The sequence below is a fragment of the Carya illinoinensis genome, chromosome 2 (genome assembly GCF_018687715.1).
Source record: "Carya illinoinensis cultivar Pawnee chromosome 2, C.illinoinensisPawnee_v1, whole genome shotgun sequence".
Taxonomy (NCBI): domain Eukaryota; kingdom Viridiplantae; phylum Streptophyta; class Magnoliopsida; order Fagales; family Juglandaceae; genus Carya; species Carya illinoinensis.
Window position 1 is genome coordinate 28,307,546 of NC_056753.1, and position 6,000 is coordinate 28,313,545.

Here is a 6,000-nt window from a genome sequence, read left to right on the forward strand (position 1 = left end):
GCCATTTGGGCGGTGGCTTCAACTTGGGCATTAGCAGAGGAAGAAGATGTGCCACCACTAACCTCCCCGCCAAAGATATCTTCTAGGTTAGGAGCACCCCCAGGCATAAATGTCTAGCTAATCCTTGGCATTGAGTCTGCCATCCCTTCTAGAGGACCCCTGAAGCTTAAAGGTGGGAGGAAGGTCCTAGTGTAATCCAAGTCATCCTCAAGTAGGTAGGCGTCTTCTCACAATACACCACCCAATCCCTCAAGAAGGAGGGATTCAGTATCTTTGCCAAAAGATAGGGCAAAGGGAGGAGGAAGTGAGAGTCACTCGCCCCTGCCAGGCAATGAGGGAGTAGTACCCCCAAGGGTAGTGATTGGCAGGGTCCCTAGGAGAGGTAAGTTGGTATCCATCTCATTGCCCCTATCTTCATGGTGAAGTGGCGAGCCCCCGATCACCCCACCCAGGTCTTCTGTCTGGGCAAGAGCTTTATCTGCCCCTTCAGTAGGCGGAGTATCTGTTGTCCCTTCACAAACACTCTCAGGTGGGAAAGGGGCATAATCTCAAACCACAGGTGGGCGAATTTCCTCGCCCATGTCAGAAGTCAGATTAAGGGTGACCGGGACTTCATGATCCAACTTACCCTCCCCACCAAGTTGTCGAGGATGGGAAATTCAAAGATGAGGCTAGACGCCGGGGTGTGTTGCTATTGGGGGGTCGAGTTTGAAGGTGGCGGCAAATTTGAGAGGGCCAAATCTACGATGCCCTTAGCATCTCCTAGTCTGGAAGAATGTAGCTGTGTAGAAGACCCGCCCGCCATAGGAAGTTGGGCAAAGGCTAGCAGGGTAAAAGCCAGGACATGGTCACTCTATAGAGGTGCCAGAGTTTTCTTTTGCTTTGGTGCGGGAGGAGAGGTGTCTTCGGCACGAGCCCTCTTTTTCTGTTTCTTTTCTTCTTTCTCCTTCTCTTTTCTTTCTTTTCCTTTTTCTCCTCTCTGTTCTTCTTACTTTTCATCTTCTTCTTCTATTCGCCTTTTTCTTCTTCAGGCAGCATTCTTCTCCTGCGTGGCATGGCCGCCTTTTGTACTTTTCTCTAAAGGCCTATCGAGGTGGGGAGGAGGAATTGTGGCATAAATCATGAATGAGTTCCCCTGAACGTGAGAGAAATCAGGGGACATCGAAAACCGGTCAATGTGAGTGGGCATCAGCAGAATATTAGTCCAAAGTTGGTGGGGGTGAGCCTGAACCCAAGAGCAGACGATTTTAATTTGGGCAAACTCCCAAATTGACAAAGGCTCCATATTCGCCCACAAACGCTTGTTTTCAAGAAGGACACCCCAGATTGCTCTGACTAGAAAATCTCTTAAACGAGCCTCAAAGGTGGGAAATTCCCAACCTTGGCCAGTGATAAAGAAGAACCTGCTCGTCCAATTATTGGCATTTGAAGGTCAAGTCTCAAATCGGGCTGACGTTTGCCCTTTGTCTTTCTTGCAAAAGTTGATAGTATTGCCCTTGGTAGCGTGCCTCACATTATAAAAAGATAAAAACTCTTGAGCAGTCAAGTCGGGGTAAATGTCCCTAAGGGGTTCCAAAGAAATGCGAAAAATCACACAAGCATAGAGAAAGGCCTTCAGGGCAAAGGGATGGAGTTGAGCGGGCGCCAAACCCAGCTAGTCTAGAATGTCACAAAGGGGGTGATAGAAAGGAAGTCTCAGACCATGAAACAAAAGGGAAATGGTTAGGGTTACCTTGCTGGTGAACCCTTCGTCATCACAGCACCCAGACAGAGGAACATCCAGCATTGCGGTCTCAGGTATACGATATTCCACCCTAATCGCTAGAAGATGCTTTTGCCTCAAGGCAGAACGCAACCAATATCCATCGAAGACTGAGATTTCTAATGCAAGGGAAGGTTGCTCAAACTGTCGCCATATTTATCCATGAAATCTTGAAAAAGAAAGAGATGGTAAGGAAAAAGGAGAAAAGAAATGGGTAGACGCCAAGAAGCACGAGTAGGAACGAGCACGAACAAGAATGAAAATAGGAAAGGTAGTGAAAGAAATAACGAGCACGAATGATAGACAGGTATTTAAAAATGGGGAATACAAAATGTCGACCATAGGCATCATGACCTGACATGGGAGCAGAAAGGTAACCGTCACACGGAATCCTTATTGATGCAACGGTAACAGTTAATCATGAGGGACTCTTTGATTTCTGAAAATGTGAAGGAATAGCGGGGTACGTAGCCACTGGTAGATGGGCTAGGAACTATTTGAAAGGCTTAATAGGAAAAGGGTCCTATAGCAAGGTATGCAAAAAAGAAGAAGAAGAAGAAGAAGAAATTTTTACATTATAATCATAAAAGTATTCTTAAAATACTGTCGACATAAAATTCACCATGTCATGAAGCGAAGGGAATTAGTAGGGTAGTTGGAGGGCACATTTTGTATTAAAGCCCAGTATGAAGGTCCTCTATAAGTAAGCAAGCTTGAATTGAAAGGCCCAACAAGGATTTGCATACTACACGCACCTTAGTCGGGAAGAGAGAAGTTTCATACACTTACATACTTTAGTTACGTAAGGATAAACTCAATGCATGATAAGCATCACTGGATAGTGATCTCATACAAGGATGATCTAGTCCAACAGATTTCTTCTATATATACTAGGTAACTCCTAAGAACGAAGTTAAGTTGAATGATATATACTCTTAAGAGGTGTTGAACTGACTTAAGCATTGGAGTATTCACAGGTGTACCCCGTCGGAGTTCTCTTACCATTTGCAAGTGAGCAGTTGCATAGGCAGTGGTAGGACACATCCTCAACGATTCCATTGGCCCTATTCTTTTAGTGTGCGCATTGTTAAAAATATTATGCTAGTGTAACATTTTTTTTTTCTTTTAGATTTATCATTATTTTGGGTTTTCATTATTAGTTTTCCTCTTTAATTATTTTTTGCTTGAATCCCCTTAAATCTTGGCATTACATAATATTTCTAGCATCTTTCCCTTTTCTCGGCATTACATAATATTTCTAGCATCTTTCCCTTTTCTCGGCGTTAACCGATCTTGTCCTAGGCCTCGTGACCTCCATCCTCACAAAACTTTCAAAAAAAAAAAAAAAAGAGCACCATTTTTAATTTCACAAGCATCTTTTCTGAAATCGAAAGGGATATGATCATCATAGGCTCAATGGCGTCCATGACCAGCTCAAACGTGGTGCTCTATTTTTTCATTTTATGGAAAATGAGTGTTTCGCACTCTTAATTTTTATCAGCCAAAAATCTATAACAAGACGTACTAAGGCAAAATCCATGAGAATTTGGTAATTTTTCTCATCCATGCCAACTCATTAATTTTCATCTAAACCACCATGCATGCAATTACTTTTGGTTGGAAATTAACCATGACTACCATATACGATTTGAAATTAAGCAACTAAGAAATTGCTCATTAATGTGCACAAATGTTGGTGCTCTTTCTAGACTACTGTTGTGTAGAATATACACTAGGGTATATTGTGATCTTGCAACTAGGACTTTGCCCCCTTTTTCTTCCCCTTGCATGAAACACAATGTACATGTTAATCTAAGTAATTAAACAAGGACCACTTGATTTGTTCTCCAGTTTTTCTACGATTGTAAACTAACCTGATCATCAAATCCACACACGTAGATCAAAAAGTTATAGATATATGTAAGCCATATATGCTCCTCATATACACACTACAGAATTTATCGTGACAAAATTAACTTCTTTTATGACCAAACATTTTGTGCACAAACACGAAAAAAATATCATCATCAAAGTGATATAAGGTGCACTTTTTTCGACTGTGTTATATTTCATGAGGTGGAAAAGTGTATGAATCCCATATATTTTTCAACGTAAACCCCAATATTAATTTATTTTTTTGTCCTAATAATTATTAGGGTTGAAACTATATATAAATCCATACATTGACAATTATTTGGGTAGAATACAAATTAACACTAAACAATTTTAATGAATGATTAGTGTTACTTTTGGATAATCTCTCTCAGTCTTAAATATTTCAAACTATAGCAACTAATTAATATATAATATTCCTATGTACATGATACCTTGCAATGACTCATGAATCTGACCCATCAACGGCAAAATATACAATCAGCTTTAATTTTGCAAGATCATTAACACATTTCAATACACATTTTTATAGTATGTTTACGTGATTTTCATCAAATTTATTTTTTCCATTGACCCCATTCCATTAGTGCGCGCACTATTAAAAATCTTAACATAGTGTAGCCATTTTTTTTTTCCTTTTAGATTTGTTATTATTTTGGGTTTTTCATTCTTAGTTTTCCTGTTGAATTATTTCTTCCTTGCATCTCCTAAATTCCTGGCTTTTTATAATATTTCAAGCACCTTTCCCTTTTCTCGGCCTTCACTAATCTCCTCCTAATCTCATCCCCACACAACTAAAAAAACAACACCCTTTGTAAGTTCACAATCACCTTTAATTTGGGAATTGAAATCGAAAGGGATGCGATCATCATGATGTTGGGAGCTGTTCTGACACAGAGACGATTCTAAATAAAGGAGGGACGAAATTTAACGTGGTTCGGCAATTGCCTACGTCCACAGATGCTGTAATTTCACTATGAAAATAATTTTCACAGAAAAATTTTCTCTGCTCACCCACTCTCTTCCTCTCTTCTTTCTCTCTTCCACACTCTGTCTGCACACTTAAGCTCTCCTATTTATAGGAGAGCAGATTACTACATTACAGCAATTTGCTGCATGATGCTTGGGGAGGTGCCTAACAATACAAAAGAGCAAACAGTGCAACGATGCATTCGGTGTCTTCCGGTGCATATTTCACTATTCACTATTTTTGTCTCCACCTGCAACAATCTCCCACTTGGAGACAAATGAGTCTACATATCTTCATAGCAACTATCACAGCAACTTCAAGTCATGCCTTTAAGTACGAAGTCCAACTGAAGCTATACACAGCTTCAGTTTGTCAGCAGTAACTACTTTTGTGAACATGTCTGTTGGGTTCTTTGTTCCTCGAATCTTCTCAAGTATCAGCTGTCCACTATCGAGAAGAGATCAGATAAAATGGTATCGCAACTGTATGTGTTTTATTCTGGAATGAAATGCTGGATTCTTTGCAAGAAAAATAGCACTCTGACTATCACTGTGCAGAATGCCTTTTTCATTCTTCTTTCCCAATTCCTCCAAGAATGACTGCAACCAAACCATTTCCTTCCCTGCTTCAGTTATAGCAACGTATTCCGCTTCTGTAGTTGAGAGAGCAATAATCTTCTGTAACTTAGAAGCCCACGATACAGCTGTATCACCCAGCGTATACACAAATCCAGTAGTACTTTTTCTGCTGTCAACGTCACCTGCTAAATCAGCATCTACATATCTTTGTAGTTTTAAACCTGCTTTTGTAAAGCATAGTGACGTATCTGAAGAGCCTTGTAGATATCTTAAAATCCACTTGACTGCTTCCCAATGCTGCTTTCCTGGATTACTCATGTACCTGCTCATAGCTCCCACTGCTTGTGCAATATCTGGCCTTGTACAGACCATGGCGTACATAAGACTACCAATAGCAGATGCATTCTGTTCATGCATTCTTGCTCTTCCTCCGTCTTTGGCGACTGATCCTTAGTTAGTCGAAAGTGACTAGCTAAGGGTGTGCTCATTGGTTTCGCCTTGTCCATGTTAAACTTTCTAAGCACCTTCTTTACATAATCTTCCTGCGAGAGCTTGAAAGTATCATTAGACCTGTCTCTAATAATTCTCATACCAAGGATTTGTTTTGCAACACCCAAATCCTTCATCTCAAACCGCTTTGACAACTGCTTCTTCAGTTCATTGATTTCCTCGATGCTTGACCCTACAACGAGCATATCATCCACATACAACAGTAGGATAATATAAGACTTGTCAAAGTTCTTCATATAGCAACAATGGTCAGCCTGCAGTCTTGTAAATCCATTACTGCACATGAA